At 47.4% G+C, this 22,061-nt stretch overlaps 2 long non-coding RNA genes across 2 annotated transcripts in view; both read right to left on the reverse strand.

Moving 5' to 3' along the window:
• Positions 1–3,790: 3,790 nt before the first annotated feature.
• Positions 3,791–11,629, reverse strand: LOC146177081 (uncharacterized). The gene is made up of 5 exons (XR_014701256.1): positions 11,416–11,629; positions 11,083–11,162; positions 10,598–10,643; positions 5,101–5,295; positions 3,791–4,049 (listed from the first exon to the last, which is right to left on the reverse strand). It is a non-coding gene; the product is annotated as an uncharacterized LOC146177081 (long non-coding RNA).
• Positions 11,630–18,141: 6,512 nt separating this feature from the next.
• Positions 18,142–22,061, reverse strand: part of LOC146177082 (uncharacterized) — an 89,193-nt gene continuing 85,273 nt past the window's right edge. Inside the window, exon 5 of the long non-coding RNA XR_014701257.1 lies at positions 18,142–18,453. This is a non-coding gene — a long non-coding RNA (uncharacterized LOC146177082). The remainder of the gene's footprint in view (positions 18,454–22,061) is intronic.

Below are 22,061 nucleotides of genomic sequence, written 5' to 3' on the forward strand. Positions count from 1 at the left end.
TGGCTCGAAACGAAGAGGCGTCCGGGTGCTGTACGATGTCGCTGCCCGTTAAAGATCCCCAGGTGGTCAAAATTACTCCGTAGCCTTCCACTACGGCACCCCTTTCTCTCTATCCGCTTTCACTCCCATCTTCCACCCTTTCCTCACGGCGCGGTTCAGGTGTCCACAGAAGCAAGTGTGACAGATACTGCGCCTTTCCCTTCCTGTGAACCAATTATTATTATTATTAAACGTTGGCTCATCTGCGAACTGAGGCGTAACCCATTTACTCTTGTTCAGTTCCTTTTCAGATTATGACAATGTATTATATGATTTTAACTGCGCCGCACGCAATTGCACGAGCATATGCCGGCGATTCCTGAAGGTGACACGGAGTGGTATGACACCCAAAAAAACGCTGCACAGAAAACAATTACGTCATCAAACTTTACACAAAAGAAGCAGAATACTTCGCCTCATGGTGGTTTGTTATTGATGCGGTACGAGCCAATGATACTCCAGCGGCAGTAAATAGCTAGACAGAGGTGCCGTAGTGGAGGGCTACGATCCACCGCGCTATAATGGCTTTCGCCTCATCGCACTTTAGTGGTTAAAAGTGCCCTCTAGAATTTTTTTTCGCTAGTTGACATAGCAACTCTGAAACCAGCAGTTGTAGGGCCCCAGAAGCGGTGCCTGGGACGACGGCGTGCTGTACAGATATCCCTGCGGCATTGTTCCTACTCGCTACGGTCTCTAGAGTGCCATTGGCTCGTACCGCATCAATAACAAACCACCACGCGGCGAAATATTTCGTTTCTTTCATGTACCATTTGATCACGTAATCTTTCTCTGTGCAGCGTTCTTGGTGGTGTCATACCGCTCAGTGTCGCCTTCAGGAATCGCTAACATATGCACATCCAATTGTGTGCCGCGCAATAAAATCTTATAATACAATGTCAGAATTTGTAGAATTCAATGCTCAACAGCCGAACTAAATAATTAGAAACAGTGCTTTCAAATTCTTAAAATCAGGATAACAGACGCTAAACCAGGACTAATGTTTTTCTTTAGAAATTCCCAAAAACGTTTGAATTCATACTGCGATCGGAACCACGCCAGAATATACTCATGGCTGTGCAGACTAGAACGCTGAGGGCGGTATTTCGTAACACCATACTAAAAAGAGGGGTGTAGCCGTCAGCGGTTTACGAGACTTTGTTACGAAACCGCGGCATCCGCAGCCTTTCGCCTTGTTACTGCATTTGACAATGTGTTCCAGCTACCCGACGCATCTCGAAGAGCAGGATGGAGGTCATGGTGTGCACGGCTGCTGCAGAGACGGCGATCAGGAGGTGCGCGACCACGAATGCGGTGAAAGAGTCGACTGCCGTGGCTGTGAACACGGCACACATGGCGGTGAGCAGAGCCACAAACACCACAAGCCTGGGGCCTATACGATCTGCCACATGGACCAGCAGGAGAGCCAACAGCACGCTGCCCACCGTGGAATACGCGAACGTCGTCACGAGGTAGTGCTCGTGGTTGCACACCAGATTCCATCTGGGAGTGGGCTGTCAGCAAGGGAAGAGAAGTTAGTTAAAGCAATGACTTACTTTTTGAAAATGTAATGAGGAAATTTAAGCCTGTTTCTCTCTCACGTACGTGTATTGGGTGGTGCAGTGGTAAGACGCCCGACTACTGTGCCGGAGTACCCGGGTTCGATCCCGGCCTCGGCGGCTGCGTTTCGATGGAGGCGAAACGGAGCGGCGTCCGTGTGCTGTACGATGTCAGTGCACGTTAAAGAACCCCAGGTGGTCGAAATTTCCGGAGTCCTCCACTACGGCGTCTCTCATAGCCTTAGTCGCTTTGGGACGTTAAACCCCACAAACCAAACCAAACCGAACGTTGTAGGGGTAGCAAGCACCCCTGTACAATCTATAACCGATATCATACATGTGACCGCAAGAAACGCGATTCATGTTTCTCTGCTGATGCTGAAAACTTACGTACCTACTTAGCCCCATGTGCACGGGGACGCATTCCTAAAGTCTGAGAAGTTATGGTAAAGTATGGTCATGTTGTGCCAGACTCTTCCTTGGTGAATTTTTATGCGCCCAACTTCAAATCCTCAGTGTTTAAGACTCATGGGAGCAGAATATATTTTTAAACGGTCGGTCATTTTTTCGTGAGCGCCATAATTGTCTTGAGAATCTTGTAATCGCTAGCGACACTGACAGATTCACCCACTAGCCGCGTCCTCTGCTGTATGCGTTAAGCTGTATTTGAGACGGACCCTTCTGGGAGACAGTGGGCGTTTTGAATATCGTCATTTATCTAAGTTAGACTGATTGCCTTTTATTCATTTTTCGTGCCAATACCACCGCATACGAGGTTAATGAAAATATTATACACTAGCTTGTATTGATGCTACAATAGAAAGGCGAATGATTATAACATATGCCCTGCATTTGATCAGATCTCCATATTCTTGGATAGGTGATCGTTCTTACTGATTTAAGTTATCATGATCCTATGTTCCAACGTTCAGCGACACAGCCATTTGTGTCTCCACTATACTCAGGCAGAAAAGCGTTGTGGTCCGCTTCCACCGCTGACCCGACCAACTCGCTGCAATGCTGACTGGGCTATAAAATCAAACTGGCAGGAAGTCAGCACTGGTCACACTAGAGGCACGAGATAGGCGGTTATGTTTAAAACGGCGTTGATGCCATTATTTTCTTTGAGAGCAATATAAAAGAAATATTTTTTTTTCTATCACACACCTATGAACATGACGCAAGTGAATCTTTTTCTAGTCGGAAAAACTAACTGATCAATGCTAATGATTCACTAACAAAACAGAAAGCTTTATTCTTTCTGACCTAAGTTGCTATAACAAAGAGTAAAGGGAGAATGCAGACTCGTGGACGACTTGGAATTGTTTAATAGTAGTATATGAGACAACAAAACATGACCTGAGGAAGAGCCTCAGTTCACAAGGCATTAAAAAGAGCGATAGTCTCAGTGTGGGTAGCGTGACTGTCACCGGCCAAAAAAAAAAAAAAAGCGAGAGAGGGAGGGGTGGGAAAAGGAGCACAGAAGGAAACGGAAGGGATGTGAAATGAAAAGTTGTTTTCTTGGGGTGGGTTTATCTGAACATGTAACCGGTGGTCCCGCGTTCGCGCAGCCCAGAGAAAGACAAGGCTCATTGACAAAACGTTGGCGGGAGAACTGAGATTTTCACTCGACCCATGTTAGATTCTCTCTCATGCTTTGCAGTCATGTTCTTTCCCTCCTTCTACCATAGATAATAAGAGTACAGTAGCACGCTACAATTAAAATGAAGAAGAAAAGCGCTGTGATTTGTCTCTTCTTCCTTGTCCTTTGTGCTGGGGCGATGTTATAAGGGGAAAGCATTCACGGCGCGAAATTAAAAAACAGCATGTTGTCGTTTACAAGGTCGCATGCTGTGGTAATTATCTATGTTTATGCAGAGTCGGTGGTGGCAGCAATGTTGTTTAGCTGGGGACCATTTGCAGTCTGTACAGTAAGCTCTATGGAAATATCAGAAATTAAAAAAAAAACCGGCTAAGAATCTGATTCCAAAAACGCAGTGGCATAATCGAAAGGAGCTTTGCTAAAGCTTTTAAACATGATCAACACTTGAAATGATTCGGCCTTTTATGACTATCCGGTCTAAGATTAGCTTTTTGAAAGGAGCTTTGAAAATGTGTTCAGCCGAAGTGTCGGCACTGAATGAAATGTTGTCAGATGGCTGCACGTTATGAGACATGGCGCATACTCACTTGGAGATAAGTGTGTGCGTGTCGTTGGGAAGGTCGTATTCCCATCCGTTGCAGGGCACCTCGACGCGGGTTCCGTTGAAGACATTGCCGCCAGCTCGTACATGGTGCAGCGGCTGTGGTGCACGTTCCCTTCGGAATCCCTCACCACGGGGATGCTCACGTTCAGCCACTGCTCGCGCGTCAGGTGGGCGAACAGGGAAGAGGCTTACACCAGTGGTCCACCGGCTGCGTCAGCATATGGACTGACCAGTCGTGGAACAGCACCTGTCCAGGATGTGGTATAGAGCGAAACTGAAAAGTGATTATACATGTTTCCCAATTCACGCCATCATGAAGGCCGCCAGAAAAACTCTTTGGAGGTAATACTTCCTGTGGCATGCACAATGTACAACAAATACGATCGGTGGTAATAGAGACGTTGTTTCGTACGGCGCACTCCTTTTTCTTTTCGGACGAAAGGGCTACGCCCCGTATAATATAATTTTCTCTGCTGGTGTCATTTATTATTACACAAGGCATATTGGGCATAGAAAAGACATTCTATAAGAAAATTGGTGGTAGAAGCCTGTAAATTTGAGTGAGTGAGAAGACTTTGTTTACACCGACATGGGCCTCGGGGCAGGGGCTCAGCCAGAGGGAGGGTCTCCTTGCCGGCTCTCCTGCGTCGCGACCGCAGAGAAGGTCTTGGATTAAGACTCCTCCGCCAGGCGTAGGACGATCTTTTGTTCATCCACATTTGGAATGCGGATGTAGGACTCCCAGGTAATTTGATCAAGGGGATCAGATTTTTTAGCTCCCCGAGAATCGGCGCATTGCCAGATTAGGTGATCTAGACTGAGAGGTACGTTGTAGAGATTGCAAGCCTCTGGGTCCTCTGTCAACTCGTTATGCAGAGTAACATGAGGAAAGAAGCGATTGGCCTGAATTTTTCGCCAGGCTCTGCATTCTGAGGGTATTAGGGACCTGTCTGGTGGTGGGTAGATCCTTCTGTTTAGTCTGGGAGTCGCAGAGAGCTCTTTGTAGGTAATGAGGGAATCTTTGTCTCCGGGTAGCGAGGTCTCTGTGGCAGCTCGGGTGTGTACATCTCGAGCAAACGAAGTGAAGAGTGAGAAGATTGAAATTGACACCTTTTGGCACAGACCTCGTCTGCTTTTCGCTCCTATAAATAATGTTTTTTTTATTTAGTTATTATTAAAATCGCTACGCTTTCCTTGCTTTTCTACAGGGCGGTGTCGACTGGCTATCATACTTGTAATGCCTAAATGGAGACAGCCTTGCGTTTCGTCAGCATGAATTTGTGGGAATGGATGCTCACGATGGCAAGGACAGGTGGGCGCAGAACAGGATCCTGAGCTGGAAGCGGCTGTTTCCGACCAGCTCGAGAAGGACCAGATACTTTTGGCGCAGCTTTCCCGGAGGGAAGCAGCGAGTCAGGTCCACCACCTACAGAATGGTGTCCGCCGGCGTGCCTTCCGGAACGTTCATCGCCCCCAGGAGTCTTCACCTCTTCCTGCAGGAAAGGACATGCGAGGACACAGCTGTGCAGGCCTGCATCACTACTTTGTAAAAAAGGGAGCAATTCATCGTTACCATGAGGAGAAGCTCATAAGCAAAGTCTATATACTTTCCGTCTTAGAGCGGACAGCGTCATACAAGCTGCTGGTTGGACCACAATGTGGCTCCCAGTTAAATCTGATTACGCTACATAAATGGCGTTTATAGAAGAACCGTAACTAAGTTAATTTTTAGGGATCTTGGGGGTGCTGCCAATGAAATGGATTCAAGGAGGTCCTCAGGGTAGGCATGTCAGGCTTCCATTCTCACTGTGATCGGGTAGAGATCTGGCCGCGTTCCCGCAACACGGGCGGAGGTGCTACAAACGCTGGACTGTCCAGGCTGCCTCTTACCTGTCAGCCTTCGCTATGGACCGATTCTGGCATCTTGCACGCACGTCGATTGGTTTTCCTCGCTGCCCTAAATAGCTACAAATGCCGGAGCGAGAAAGTGCGCAACGCTGTGGAGGAAGCAGCTGTTGTTGTTTGTTCTCCTCTAATTTGGTGGCACATACCCACACTGGGAGATCGGCCAAGAATTGGGGAACTGAGATATTAGATTTTGAGATGTATAACTACATCGCAAAAAAATAAACAGAAATAATTGGTAGGGAATTGAGAAGGCAATGTAAATATGAAAAATAAAAACAAAAAAGGCTAATTACTAACGCATGCAGTAGGAGAATACTAAGATTTATATGTACAGATTAAAAAATCAAAGCATATTAGCAAGGCAGACGTTTTGTTCCTATTAAGAAGTTTTGAATGACGGTTAAAACAGGCCTGTGGCTGAACCCAAGTATGGTGGCACCAAACGACAATAACATGTGGCTGCGCAAATTAAGACCCAGCTGTTGTAACTGCTTCTCACAATACCGTTTTCTCATGATGGCAAAACGGTGGCAAAATATCAAGAAATGATCAATTGTTTCCGGTTCCCCGCAGAATGCGCAGACAGGAGAAAGCGCCAAACGAGACCTGTGCATATCGAAATTTAGGGGCGGAATACGACAGCGTCGCCTGGTTAGAGAGACCTCAGTCTGCCTTGATTGACATGATTTCCTATTGTAGGAATACTTAAGATGCAGGTAGTCATCCGATGATAACACAGATCCCAGATTGCGTGCTTAAAACGCCTGCGAAATTGTGCTGCTATTATGTACGCTGTTGCCGGGAGGATGGGCAACACAGGGCCATTCAGAGATCTTTAGCTAGTCTATCAGCAACCTCATTTGGCTGTCACATTACTGTGGCCTGGTACCCACACTATGTATGAGGCTAAAATGTGATGGCAGCAATGAAAGAAAGGTGTTTAATATTGGCGAATCCATATTCGAAGAAAGCGACAAGCACAAGGTATAAGAGTCTGTAATTACAGCTACTGTTGAGAATGGTGGGTCTAGTTTGCGCAGAGCAAGCACCACCGCTAGCAACACCGCCTGGAAAATTGAGGTAAAATCCGGAAGACGGACAGAAAAAGCCCAGTCTAAAAGCAGACAGTATATTCCAACGCCGGCCTTTTCATGAAATTGAGAAGCATCAGTTGCAATCATTATGCTAACGGGAAGACTTTGTAAATGATCTTCTAATAATCCATTTAAAATGTGAGGTGATAAGTGTTTGCATTATTTGGGAAAATGTCATCATAGACAATTTGAACCAAAGATGCACTTACTTTTGTTGGAAGGATGTTAGAAAGGACTACGTGAAAAGGTTGTAACAGATTTTGCACTACAATTACCTGCAGGGTATGAAACCCAGGCCATCTGAGTCCAAAAAAAGGCGTCTGGCTCGCAACAAAAAATTGATAGGGAGCGGTGGGGTTGTGATCCATATATTTTTAGATACGTCTGGACAGACAAGAATTGTAATCTAGCTAACAACGGTGGTATTCTGGCTTCAATGTATAATACATTGTTAGCCACAAATTTGGGGAGCCCAAAGCATATTCTTAGCGCTTCCCGCTCTAAAAGAACAAGCGGAAGAATTTTGTGAGCAGGTGAACCAGAAAACAACACAGATCCAAATTCTATAATTGGTCGGACATACATAACATAAATCATTAAAAGAGCGTCTCGCCGCATCCCAGACCTTGGATTGCTAAACCTACGCAACATACCCACAGCACCAGCCCCTTTCGCTGCAACATGTTCAGTGTGATCCCTCCATGCCAGATGGTCATCGTAAATCACACCAAGATACTTCAAAGCCTTAACTTGAGGAATCATTTCCTGCTTAAATGTTAGAGAAAGATTTACCGAATCCTGAATTTGAAAAACAAGTAAAGCGCACTTTTTTGCGTTTAATATAAATCTCAAGTCACATAACCAATTCTGAAGGGAGCTTAGGTACAATTGCAGGCACCTATTGAGGGATTGAATGTCAGGTGCAGCCGTAAAGAACGCGATGTCATCCGCATAGACATGCATGCGAATGTCTCGATGAGTGGGAATAGGACTTATTAAAATGTTAAAGAGCACGAGCGAGAGAACTGCCCCTTGAAGAACACCTCTGGTTTGTTGATATCTGCCAGAATGCCCACCATTCAATTCACAGTAAAATTGTCAATTTTGTAGAATGTAGATAGCCACTCAATTAAATATTGTGGAAAACTTCTAGTTTCTAATATGTGCAATAAACGTCGGGGCTCTACACTATCATGAGCCATCTCTATATCGAGTCACCTATGCAGCATGCATTTGTTTTGCGCCGCGCAAGAAGAATTCGACTCTCAATGTCGGTATGTGCATTCCATATTGAACATTTTGCGCGAAATCCGATTTGACAGGGACTAAGAATATGTTTTTGTTCCACCAACTCGGTAACCCGTTGGAGTACGACCCTTTCAATTATTTTATCAAGTTTGATGTTAATGATATTGGTGTGATATTGTCCAAAGTATAGCCACCACCATTAAAGGAATCACTTTGGCTTGGGTCCAGTCACCAGGTATCCAAGAATAAATAATTGAATAATTTACCAACTCTAACAAGGAATTTGGAGACACCTCAAAGAGGATCTTTAACATTTTTGACGTTACTCCATCAGGGCCATGCGCAGCAGCTGGCAATGTCATTAAAATCGAAGAAAGCTGAGAAATAGTAATTTTAGGGACAGACTTAACCGCATCTACTCGTCCTACAAACATAGGGGATTTGGGAAGTGTTGACAAAAAATGCTTTTCTAAACTTTTAGCAATATTTTCAACTGTTTTGAGAGCTTCTTTAGGAGTCTAAACTCATGAGGGTAAACTTTCTGAGGCAGAAATATTTTTCCGTGATTTTAAAATCCTGAAAAGTGCACGTCGGTTATTAGATTGTGAAAGGTAATTGAAATGCTAAGTATCATACTTCAGTTTCGCTTGTGCGACTGTGCGTTTAAATATCGCGGCAAAAAAAATATTAGACTTCTTACGACAGCATTCAATAGCCTGGCTTAATTTTTGCGATTTTAAGTCTTCCGTAGCCTCAACCACTGACTCAAGAGACGAAATAAAAATGATGGAAACTGGTTATAATTAACGTATGATCTCAACTGCGAGGTCGGTGGAGTTAGGAGGCAGTTAATCTCAAAAACAATAAGTATATGGTCGCTAGAGCTGCCGCCATCAAATGTCGACCATTTGAGTATAGAAAAACTAGTGCTGGAAAAAGTTGAATCTATCACAGATTGACTGCGAGCACAAACAAAGTAGGTAAACCAGAATTCATGCAATTAAGGTTATTATTTGAAAGCCAATCCCACAGACGCTTGCCGCCGGGATCCGTCTTGTAACCCCACGAAACATGGTGTGAATTGATATCTCCAGCCCAAATAATCGAATTTTGACAATTAACTAGTAAGTGGTCTAGCGATCGGGTGTCCTGAACACCATGAGGGAAATAAACATTCGCTACCGTAAACGGACTGAGACCTGCAAAAAATTTCAAAATCTAAAGCCAATAATTCAGAATCTAAAGTAAAATATTGAAAAGAAATCGTAGCCCTATAACAAAATTTTGAAACTAGAATTAGTAACCCACCACCTCCTGACTGCCGATCTTGTCGGAATGATCGATAATTTTGTAAATTAATTGTTTTTCAGTTGTAAGCCAAGTTTCTTGCAAACTTGTGACTGAATTCTGTTCTAAAGAAAGATAAACTAAATCTGTAGTAGCTGCAAAGAGAGATATACAGTTCCAATGAAGAACTTTTAACGTTCCTATGGTTATGTAATCCGGGCAGCAGCAACAGCCTGCCCCGAAATGTTTTCCTTTGGGTTAGAGCCTAGCTGCTGCTGTTTTGATTTTGCCTGTGGACGAGGTGATGATGGGTTTGACACCGGGGCTCCACTGCGTTTTAGGACTGGCGTATCTGTCTCCCCCATAGCTGCAGATTGCGCATGCCACTAATCATCATTGCGGGTTGTTTTTGTTCTTTTTATTTCGTGTCTCGAAGACGCCACAGTGAACGACCAGCAAATGATGGTAGGCTGCTGTTCCTGCTGATACATCGTCTAAACACAGGACAGTGAGCGCCTCTTCAACATTCGCGTGCATTTAGGCAATGCGCAAGACGTAGCGCTTGGGAACAACACCGACTTTTGGGCTCGTTGGTATTGATCCATCCTGTAAAACGTTCGCAACATGAAAAGAAGCAGGTCACGAAGAAACATGCACCACCGGATGAATGCTGCACCATTCGTCCTGTCGTGTGTGTTTCTTCGTGTTCTCGTTTTTTTTTCTTTCTAGGAACGCTTTACAATGTAGTCCTTCTTGGGTTGCAATAAGGCCATTTTACCTCAGGCAATTTGTGTTCGCGGGAGATACGATATGCTTCACTTGAATCAGTGACATGGGAAAAGAAAGTGCACTGAAGATCCGCTACGGGCTTCAGCCCTGCAGACATGCAGGCCTTCGTTTTAGGTCACAGCAGCACCACATAAGTGATGCTGCTCCAAGCAAAGGTTGATGACTAACAGTCCTTGATTAGAGTGGCGTTCATGAGCGCCTAAAAAAATTTCCAGTCCATATGATGTATTCGCGGTCCAGTCGCTTTCATCAAGGCTTAAAATATGTCCAAGCTGAGCAGTCCCATCACCCTTACTTATGAACATTCTTTGGCTATAAAACTCTGGTCCGGCTTACGACTGGAAAGAAACCCATGTGGCCTGGAAATACATTTTCAATAGCGACACACAGCGTTGCTCTTGAAGGTGATTTCGCTCAATTGTTTTCCAGTGATGAATAAGAAAATCATAAGGAGGGCGTCCACACTCACTTGGGATGCCGTGGCCGCTACGGTTGCATGTTCATTAAGGCAAGGCCTAGAAGAGAGCGCAGTGGCATATTGACAGGCTTCTTTTGGACAAATCCATGTTGACATGAATTAGAGAGTTATCACGCTGGTCCAGGCTTGATAGCACATAGCGACTGTAACACATGCTGAGGTTACAAAATATGCTGAATGCTCAAATTCAGCAGCGTGGTTTTGAAAGCGCAATCTTTTACTCCATCTGGATTGTCGTTGTATATTATTTTTAAACATTAAATAGTCAGCGTTGATACGAGAATGAGAATAGGTGGTTTGAGAGAATTCAGTCGCTGAGGCTGCTGCAAAACGCAGGTAAACGGTGAATGATAAGCGAAATAATAAAATTTCCAATAATTCAATATATCGCCGACTGCGATGGAGGCAAGATGTGTTTGGTATAGCTTTTATTGTGTTGTGTGCCTTAGATTATCAAGTGTTTATAGAACATTCACCTGATCTCTTGTGGCGCTATGGTGGTGGTGGCGCCGAAGGATCATTTACCAGGCGACGCATCGTGGTTCAGACATATCTTCTGCAAACAATGTGGTATAGAAGATAATTTCTAGAGCACTCAGAAGCCTGTGAGCAAACGTGTGCTTGTGCTAACGGACCCCTCAGTTTAGTTCCATACATTGGCTCAGTGTGGCTGCCACCATGTGAACTGTGGCCGGAAGAAGTAAGAAAAAGCTTTATGCTCAGAATACCACTATCTTAACCTAGAGACACTTGCCAGTTACAGTATATACACAGTGTTTCAGGAAAAGAGGAACAAAATATATACTAACAGGGTTTTCGCAGTGTCTATGTGGCTTCATTGGAGAAGACAAAGGAGCGTTGGCTGGAATTAGAAAGCATGCGAATCATAAAAACCAGTTATCGGATGAATTCTAATTGTTTACTTCTATGTATTGAATTTAACAGCTTGTATATAATTGCTGATTTCGAGCTGACCGCTATTGAGAGCGAGATCAATTTTTCACATTTATATACTACACTGCCCTGCTGCGGTGGTGCAGTGGTTAAGATGCTTGACTACTGTGCCAGAGTACCCAGGCTGATCAAAACTACCTAGACAAACAAAGTCACTTTGATTAGTTGGTTGGACAACTTTTATTTCCATCGGAAATGGGCCTCCTCTTCCGTGCTTCCGTCGTAACGTCATGCTTAGAGTCTCGCGAACGCCCCGAAAGCCATTACGCGTGCAAAACAATTGCTGGAGGAGATATGACACCTCTGCTGACTATCGTCTGCTGACGATTTTCTCTCGACAACCTTCTGTCGACAACGATGAGACATTAAAAGCTTTCGCCTTAAAATGTGTTTATCCCGACCCCCGGCGGTTGCGTTTCGATGGAGGCGGGCCGAAGAGGCGTCCGTGTGCTGTGCGATGGCAGTGCACTTAAGAATCCCAAAGTAGTCGAGATTACGTCGAAGCCCTCCACTACGGCTCCTCTTTCTCTCTTTCCCCTTTCACTCCCACCTTCCTCCCTTTACTTGCGGCGCGGTCAGGTGTCCACACAACGTGTGGTAGATACTGCGTCTTTCTTTTCTTGTGAACCAGTATTATATTATATTATTTTGGTAAACTATTCAAAACGAAGCATGCTACGAAAAGGCAAGAAATTTATGTACTTTTCAGGGTTTTAGCTTTCCTGTTTTCATATTTGTTATTATCAACAGCTTTGTCATTCATCCGGCTGCAAATGTTTTTCAAAAGAATGCTAGTGCTGCACCCAGGAATGTTTCAGCCCAAATTCGAATTATTCATAATTTGCCAGAGGATCAGTTGTCAGCGCCGGGTTAAGAAATTTAGATTTGAAAGGACGTCATCCGCCTCTGTCAAACACTTAACGGTGCAGTCTCCGACATTGCATCGAACGCAAGCAGCGCGTTCGGCAGAACGCGCTGGGAAGCATCGAATTGTGGAACGCGTATCAAGACGCATCAAATTTCAAGACGCCGCATGCGAGCTTACCGGTGATGTAATCGCCCGGTGGGCTATATGGTAAAAACAAATAAAACGGAAACATCGTTTGTGTGTGTTAAGTACTATAGCGTCATACCCTTAACAGTGGCCCTTAAGTATCCCCGTAATTTTTTTTCTGACGCGCTGCCGACATCTACAGCTACTTTGTACGACACCGACGGTTTTACGGCCAAGATGAGTAATATATCGCTTGAAATAACGATAACATCCTGCCATAGAATGTGCTGAAGGAACGAAGTCCTCTCGAAGAATGGTGCACCTTCAATGCGGTCTTACCACTTGTAAGCACACTAGCGTGAACACTATCGGGGAGCACAGAACCAACTAAATCCTTTAGAAAGCGCCCGAGAAACCAGAAGACCACGAGAAGTAGCAGCTTACTCTGACAAGTAGTCAAAGCGGCGACGGCGGTCACCGCGTGGGTTTCTGAGCCGCTAGTTGCCACGTGGCACTTCAGCCTGCACAGCTAAGGCCTTATTAGTCTAAGTGCTGCTGGTTTGATCCTAATCGCAGGGGGCTGCGTTTCGATGAAGGCGAAAAGAGAGGTATCTGTGTGTTGTGCGATGTCAGTGCACGTTAGATTACCCATTCACATAGTCTGGGTACCAGGCCATGCAGGCAACCCCGGTAGCGAGGCCGCCCACTACACTGCTCGCGCGCACGTCAACCGAGCGGGTCATACCGAAGACTGGGGAAGCACGCGGGACAGACTTTTCACCTATCATGACATACCACTTCACTACCGAGAACAACGACTCTTATATCCCCCACCTCACACCTCTCTTTCAAAACCCCAACAATTAATCTGGCGGCAGCTACAAGCCAGAACCGAGCGACTGTTTGCGTGGCCTAGGTCTCTCGCTCAGCGCGGGCAAATCCGTCGCAATGGCCTGTGTTCCGAGCTCGCGCAAACGACCACCGTCGCTCCCACTGGACGGGACCCTCTTGCCGTGGCGACGTTCGGTGCGGTACCTGGGGTTGGACATAGACCAGCGCCTTTCCTTCCGACCCGCGGCGATCAAGGCCTGCCTGCAGATGAAGAGAACCACCGCCGCCGTACACAGGCTCACTGCTCGAGGCCAGGGCATCTCCCAGCAAGCAGCGTTACGGCTGTAGAACTCCGCGGCTCTGGGGGCAATACTCTACGCGCTACCGCTCGTCACACTGCGCAAACCATGCGGGAAGAAACTAGAGGTCGAGCATCGCAAGGCGCTCCGCATTTGCCTCGGCCTTCCTCAGAACCCTCAATGCGCAGCTACTTTGGCCGAGGCAGGTGCGTGGCCTTTGCAACTTCAGGCCACGCGGCGGGCGCTCCGACACATCGATCGCCTACAGCGCGCAAAGGACAGCGGCCCGCTATTATATCGGTTGCGACATCATCGCCACTCGCGCATGGGAGCGGCGCTGCTCGAGTACGAGCAGCTCACCAACGCAACGCCCCCCTATGACCTCTTCTCGCCCTGGCCCGCTGCTACGGAGGTTCAGCGAGAGATTGTCGGAATCGCGGGGAAACGCACCACACCGCCCTGTGCAGTGCAGCAGCTGACCAGAGCCATCATCTACGAGGAACTCCAACACCACCTCCTCGTTTACATCGACGGCTCCGTGGCCAGAGACAGTTGCTCGCTAGCAGCAGCGGCTACCATCCCCGCCCTGCAACTGCACAGACAGCTGCACCTGTCATACCTGGGTTCTTCCACCACGGCGGAGCTGCTGGGCCTACGCCTAGGCCTGGATCTACTGCTTGAACTGACTCCGCCGCCACCCAGGTGTGCCGTGTTATGTGACTCCTCAGCCGCCTTCGAACTACCGGCCGGGGAACTCCGCTGCTGTGTCAGATTCGCGCGCGTCTCAAGCGCTTGGCGGAGCGTGGCTGCGCTATACGGGCACAGTGGATCCCCGGGCACTGCGGCATAGAGGGCAACGAACGTGCCGTCGAGCTCGCGACCGCAGCATATGAACTCCCTCCTAGCGACGAGCAACTCGCTTTGGAGGATGTGCATGCGGTAATCGACGATCACCTCCGGACGCAGCACCCCGACCCACGCATCGCAAGAGGTGGGCGCATTCACAGTGTCAGCGGCCGCTCGCTGACTCGGCTGCAACGCCCAATGATCCTCCGTGCACGCATTGGATGTGTGTGGCCTGGGGAACGACGCATGCGCCACGGACTTGCCACTAGTGACGTGTGTGACGGCTGTGGCGCGGTAGAAACTCTCGAACATCTTCTACTGCGCTGAACCGCGCTAGCCGAACCACGACGGGAGTTGCTGGCGGCTTACAGAGCGCAGGGGGTAATCCCGGACAGCGTAGCTGTGCTCCTGTGGCCGCCGGGCAGTGCGCGCGTCCGCGAGCGAGCTCACGTGAGCTTGTGTGTGTACATCGAACAGGCGGGCTTGATGACCCGCCTATTTCACCTCGCCAGATAGTGCGCGCTGGGACTGAACGCTCCAAGTGTGCTATTTTCCACAATAACGGCCGGTCGCCCACGACAGCCGTCAGTGCTTTGTACAGTTGGCCAGTGCGTGCGCTGTGAACAGTTGCCTGGACGCAGAGCTATTGCGGAGGCCCGCCCGATGGGCCGAGTGCTCAGTGACTTAAGACATTTTGCGGGTGGGCCTCAAGCAAACTACTGTATACTGTACCATAGCGTATATATTTCTTTTATTTTTACCTACCCTTTTCTTTCTCCCTATCACTCCCCTCTTTGATTTCCTCTACCTTCTCCTCGCTATCCCTTTATTTCCGCCGCCCCAGTTCAGGTGCTTCAGATATAAGATAGCAGATACCGGGGCTGGCAAACATCTTTTCATTCCTTTTGCACATACAATAAATAACCACTACAACAACAACAACAACTGCTCAGCTTGGTTGGCCTTGGCACACCCGGGCCGGTACGACCCCACATGCTCTCTATGTGGTGCACCTAGAGCCATCTTCAAATCACATAATGTTTCTATGCGAAGATTTGAAGCCACCGACCCAATGGAGCCTCAGGGACCAAGAGGGTTGGGAGATCATGGTATCCAGCTCGGACCCAACAGCGCAAAATATGCTGGTTGACTGGGTTGAAGCGGTCGCTGCCAGGCACGGCCTGACAGACACCAGCCGGGATCAGGAACCACCTCAACCCTTGTAATGTACCCTGGTTCTCACAATAAATCTTTTACCACTACTCAGATGGTCGAAATTACTCCGGAGCCCACCCTTCTTTTTCTCTGTCCGATTTCAGTCCCACTACTCCGTTCTACTCTTACGGCGCGGTAAGGTGTCAACTGAACAAGTGTGACAGATACTGCGCCTTTCCTTTCTTGGTTTACTATTATTATTACTATTAATCACATCAGTCGGCTCATCCACTCATTACATTTAGTTCCCCGCTCGCCCTTTACGAAAAGCGTACCCTGCAAAGGAGTGTCCAACACAAGGACAAAATTCACAGTGGCTTAGCTGTAGTTAAGCCTAGGAGCTTGCGAAAGCAAGAGAGGCGAAGTGTCCCTAATGAAGCACACATCACCTGTTAAGGTGTCTCAATGCGCGCTCATTCACGCCCTCGAACGGGGAGACAACTCCGCCATGTTTTGGCCCACCCTTCTCATAGCACTTCAGGAGCATTCCTGTTATCTTCAATCCTAATCTTGAATGTGCGCCAAGGAACGCCACGTGACGGGAGCGATGGTGTACCATCCAAACCCACACTTCTCAGAGAAAGGGTGAAACGCTGCGCCTTTCCTCCAGAAGTCTTATCTTGTCTAGCGTTGATGCCAGCGGCAATTCCAAATTTGAACGCGCGCCAATAAACGCCACGGGACAGCCGCCGCAAAAGCGGGGCACACTTGCGTGGGCTAAAATATGGAGGCTTAGAGGCGAGACTATCCCTTTCAAAGAATGTCCCCACCCTCTGGAGCGGCAGAGGGGACCGCGCGCATCGAGGCAGCCTACCACCTCTTAGACATCAGCGCACCTAGTGGGAGAAGCGCGAAGCCCCCGGCGTGGCTACAAGCCAGCCCCACCCGGGTGGTGCATTGGTAAGACGCCCGACTACTGTCCGGAGTTCACGGGTTCGAACCCGACCACAGCGGCTGCGTTTCGATGGAGGCGAAACGAAGTGGCATCCATGTGCTGTGCGATGTCAGAGAACGTTAAAGATCCCCGGGTGGTCGAAATTACTCCGTAGCCCTCCACTTCGGCTCCCCTTTCTCTCTCCACTTTCACTCCCACCTTCATTCCTTCCCTTACGGCGCGGTTCAGGTGTCCACAGAAAACAAGTGAGACAGTTACCACGCCTTTCCCTTCCCATAAATAACTCAGTTTTTTAAATCAGGTGTCCACATAGCAAGTGCGACAGACACTACGCCTTTCACTTCCTGTGAACCAATTATTATTATTTATTATTATTACGAGCCACGCTACGCTGAAGAGCCAACTTGGTAGCCCAGCTCTCGCGCTGGTATGACGTCAGTAGTCACGTGGTGTAAAGCGTAACTACCGGACCACGATACGCTGAAGGCTCGAAACCTGACGTACTTTCGCAATAAAAAATAAAAACTGGCTTAGCTCTGCTATGCCTGGGTATACGTTACAAAAAACAGTGACTAACCTCGAGATCAAAAGTTAATTTCTCCATCCTGTGCTGTTCGCCAGCAGCTAAACTCTCCTTGGCTTAAAAAATTCGATGGAGGCGAAACGAAGAGCCGTCCGTGGGCTGTGCGATGTCAGCGCACGTTAAAGATCCCCAGGTGGTCGAAATTACCCCCGTAGCCCTCCCCTACGGCTCCTCTTTCCACTTTCACTCCCATCCTCCTCCCTTCCCTTACGGCGCGGTTGCGGTGTCCACAGAAAACAAATGAGACAGTTACCGCGCCTTTCCCTTCTTATAAATAAATCAGTTTTTTTCTCACTTGATTATGCGTTTGTCTCGAGTGGTCTACAGGTAACCGACTGTTTCCTGTCAAGGTCGTTATAGTTAGTGTGCCTTACCGGACAATAGTGTTCTTGATGAGCTTGTAGTGTTCCGCGAATTAGCCTGTGGGAGTCATTGCGCGGTCTCTGCTAAGAGCGAGCCGCTAGGTCGAACAGTGCACGTGGTCGCGAACAACACACTGAGACATTCAGTGGACAAATAGTTTTACAGAGTAACTGTCAAAACTGGTGATGTCTCGCCAGCACGGCTGTGGAGGCGACCGAGGCAAACGGAGTGATGAACACTGGGTAGGGAGATAATGGTGACACGAGCGCTTTCGTTCCGCATTCTGAGCTGCTACTCCCAATTCTAGTGTACTTAGTATCAGCTACTACTGATACTTCTCTTAAAGCTACAGTAATACTTCTGTTAAAGCTACAGTAATACTATTATTGTAACGTCTGCTAAGATGTACAACATCCTCGGTGCTAGCCGCACGAAACAAGGCTGAGGAAATGGCCCTGTAGAATGCACGAAATGTCACAACATGCATAATATGGAGTGTAATTCCTTGAGGTATAATACGCACCCAGAAACAGCACGCAACTCATGGTGATCGAGAACGTGTGTATAGGCGGCCGCAGAGTAACTTACTGTGAAAACAAGAGAATCTAAAACCCAAAGCGGAACACGTTCATTGTGCTGCCAGCATCTTGCGTCTTGTTGCGTTGGAGGAGACATACGAAAACCTCACCCACAAGCGTGGCGAGCGACATGGCACACCCTGCGACATACACGCTGAAAAAGAGCAGTCGCAAGTTGTCATCGTCTTCTCTGTGGACGTCGGTTTCCTTTCTATGACACAGGCGGCTGCGGTGAGGAGTTTGCAACCCAGCTTCGACGATGGTGTTGATGAGCCAATGGTGGTGATGCCTACGCAAGAACAAATCAAGGTTTATTCAACGTATCAGTATAGACAACAGATATCTCGCGATCTTTGGTGAGCAATTACCGATTGTCATGAATGGTGCTCTGATCTACAGCTTACCGTCACAGCATATGCTTTCATCCAAGTGTAAATGGTCATTTTACCGGCATGAATAGCTACATAGTTCGCATATTGAGGAGGAAGCATATAGTATTGCAAATGCTGGGGCTCATTGTGGAAGGCATCCTGTGGTTGACACCAAAGTTTCTTAATGGAGTGCTGGAGGCACGACTGCAGGTACTTTAGCCTAACTGAGCTCTGGGTCTGTTTATAATACGCGAACGTTCGAGCTCTTCGTAACCGTTTCGTCGGCGTCGCGGATGTCGATGGCAGTGCCCGTGCACAGCTATTACGCAGTGCTCAATGAAAAAAAAAATATGCCTGTTGGCTATGCTAAAAAGGATGTCGTAAATAAGAAGCACGTGAACTACAAGTTCCTCAAAGGCATTCGGTGTGAGTGGTTATCGACGCTGTGTATATAAATAAAAAAATTGTAATGGGTATGCGTTTACGCACTTTCCACATACTTTCTGCCTCTCATAATACTTTTTCATCCGCACTACATGAACAGTTTCAGCACTTGAGCGCCGCCGTGTTGAAGGTCGTTGCCCCGAGCAACAACTTCGTAAGTCACGTTACTAAGACGCCGAATGACCTCGTATGGCCCAAAGTAACGGCGAAGTAGTTTCTCAGAGAGTCCTCGACCGCGCACTGGTGTCCACACCCATACAAGATACCCAGGCTGGTAGTGAACCACTCGATGTCGGAGGTTGTATCGACTGTTATCGCGATTTTGTCGATGTTGAATACGGCATCGGGCGAGCTGGCGCGCTTCTTCGGCCCGCTGTAGAAATATGTCGACGTCTGCATAGGCGTTGGTGACATCGTCACCATGACTTATGGGTAGCATAGCGTCCAACATTGTGGTGACGGGACAACCGTAGACTAGCTGGAATGGCGCAAGACGCGTCATCTCCTGTTCAGCCGTAGTGTATGCAAAAGTTGCATACGGAAGGACTTCATCCGACGTGCGATGCTCAACTTCGACGCACATGAAAAACATGTCTACAAGCGTTCTATTGAGGCATTCAGTCAGTCCGTTTGTTTGCGAATGGTAAGCAGTCGTTCTACGATGACATGTGCGGGTAAGACTGAAGAGAGCCTGCATTAGTTCGGCCGTAAAGGCTGTACCGCGGTCAGTAATAATAGCCGATGGGGCACCGTAGCGCAGTAGGATGGCCTTGAGAAAAAACTGGGCTACTTAAGCAACAGTTGCACGGGAAAGTGGCTGTGTCTCGGCATATCGCGTTACGTAGTCCGTCGCCACTATTATCCATCTTTTCCCTGATGCAGACGTTGGGAAAGGGCCCAGAAGATCCATGCCCACTGGCTGCAAAGGCGCTGTTGGTGGAGGGATCGGCTGAAGAAGCCCTGAGGCTTCAGCGGAGGTGTCTTTCGCCGCTAGCAATCTCGGCATGTTCTCACGTAGTGCTAGACTGAAGGCAGCAAATTAGGCCAATAGTACTTTTGCCTAATGCGTGCTAATGTTAGCGTGACTTCTAAACGACCAGCCGAAGGCTCATCGTGGCATGCGTTGAAGACTTCTGGCCGGAGGTCGGATGGCACAATGAGAAGAAACTTTTTCTTGTTGTGCTGAAAGTTTTTCTTATATATGACGCGATTGCGAATGCTGTAGGAGGATAAGCCCCGTGCGAAAGCACGTGGGACAGCTACATCAAGGCCTTCGAGATGCTCAATAAGCGGGCGTAAACCGGGGTCAGCCAGTTGACGCTGGGCCATGTCGGTGGTCGTGACGACAGCAGGAAACGGGAACTCATCGTCTTCTCGATCGGGAGGGGCAGCATCAACTGGTGCACGAGACAAGCGATCGGGGTCGCTGTGCTTACGGCCGATCTTGTATACAACCGTAATGCCGTATTCTTGGAGACGGAGGCTCCACCTTGCAAGCCGTCCAGAGGGGTCTTTGAGGTTGGCTAGCCAGCACCCTTACAAAAATGCATGTAGGGTTTCTATAGAAATTCGAAAGCGTTGTGTCAATACACGCTGTTCAAAGTCTGTTGATAATCGGCAACATCTTGGATGATGCAGTGTTGACCTCTTGTTGAGCGCTTATGAAATAGTGGCCCATGTGTTTCTTAAGAGCGCTTTTGGAATTCGCGCAACTGAAATTCTGTTGATTTCAGGCTCAAATGCTTCAGAAACTCTGCAAGTGACGCTTTTTGATTTTCTGCTACCTTTCCACTCCTGAACAACAGAAAATAGTACACGACCATCGGTTTGCCAGGAGCAGACACGGGGTGATTTTCATTAATGCAAAAGTAGTACAGTACATCTCCTAGCTGCGATAAGTCACCACTTTCTATGTTCTGCCCGACCAATCAACAATCCTGTCTGATCAGTGCTGGTTAATGATAAGCATAGTGAGGCATAAAAGAACAAAACAGATCTTGATCTTTTAAGCCCCATTATACTTACTCACTCATTAACCTACACTAAACTGACTAAATTGTTGATTGGCCGAGCAGAACATAGAATGTGTTGACTGACCGCAGCAAGGATATGTGCTGTGCTACTTTTGCATTAATGTAAACCACCTCGTGCCTGCTCCTGGCTAACCGTTGATCACGCAGCATTTTCTGTTAATCCGCAGCGGAAAGGGAACACAGAATAAAAAAATGCGCGTTAATGAGAAAGAAAAAATATGCATCTTTGGTGAACCCATAACATGAGCTGGGCTGTTTATTTGCTTTATTTCAATTCATGTGCAAGGTATGACGCCAGGCTGTTCTTTGCGTAAAACGCTGATACGTCCGGGAACTCCTCGCATGTGATGCTGAAATAAACAATATAAATCATAATTAAGTTGCTGTATATACTAACCTAAAAATAGAGCAAAGGCATTTGTGCACAGCTCCACGTCATAGCTCAAGAAATTTCTTGTCTAAAATGAGTTGTCACTGTCTTTCACTGCTTAGACGGCATCGACCGCCGCCTCCACAGCTCGGCAGCACTACCACATCGTTCATTTCTACCTGATAAACAATATATGCTGCCGTCAAAGATCCTATTGTGAATATAAATCGCAAAGTGCAAGTCACAAGCATTACTACCCAGAAAACTTGAAGCAAAATTACCAACTATAGGCACTAAAATGAGTGGAAACAAAAACAAACACTGCAAAAATGGTGGAGCTGCTCAGATTCAATAATCCGCAATGTGTGACAGGCATATTATGATCTCGATAATGTGTCCGTCTCAGCGCGAGTAGCGTATCGAAAGAGTACAGTACTGTGCCGAACAATCCGTCAAAAACGGTCACCGGCTAAAAAAAAAGAAAGAAAATGTCGCCATTCCAGCTGGCGTTCCATCGGCCCCAGCGTTCGCGTAGAGACAAGCCTCGTTCTCTCTCTCTCTCTCCCCCTCCTTTTTTTTTTCCGATGAGGCTGGTTTGCCTGCTAGAAATATTTACATGCGTGCTTCACCTCGTAGCACACACTGTACCAGACTGGCACAAACACGAATAGGAAAAAGT

The sequence above is a fragment of the Amblyomma maculatum genome, chromosome 10, assembly GCF_055883805.1.
Source record: "Amblyomma maculatum isolate TAMU_Amacu chromosome 10, ASM5588380v1, whole genome shotgun sequence".
In the NCBI taxonomy this organism is placed as follows: Eukaryota; Metazoa; Arthropoda; class Arachnida; order Ixodida; family Ixodidae; genus Amblyomma; species Amblyomma maculatum.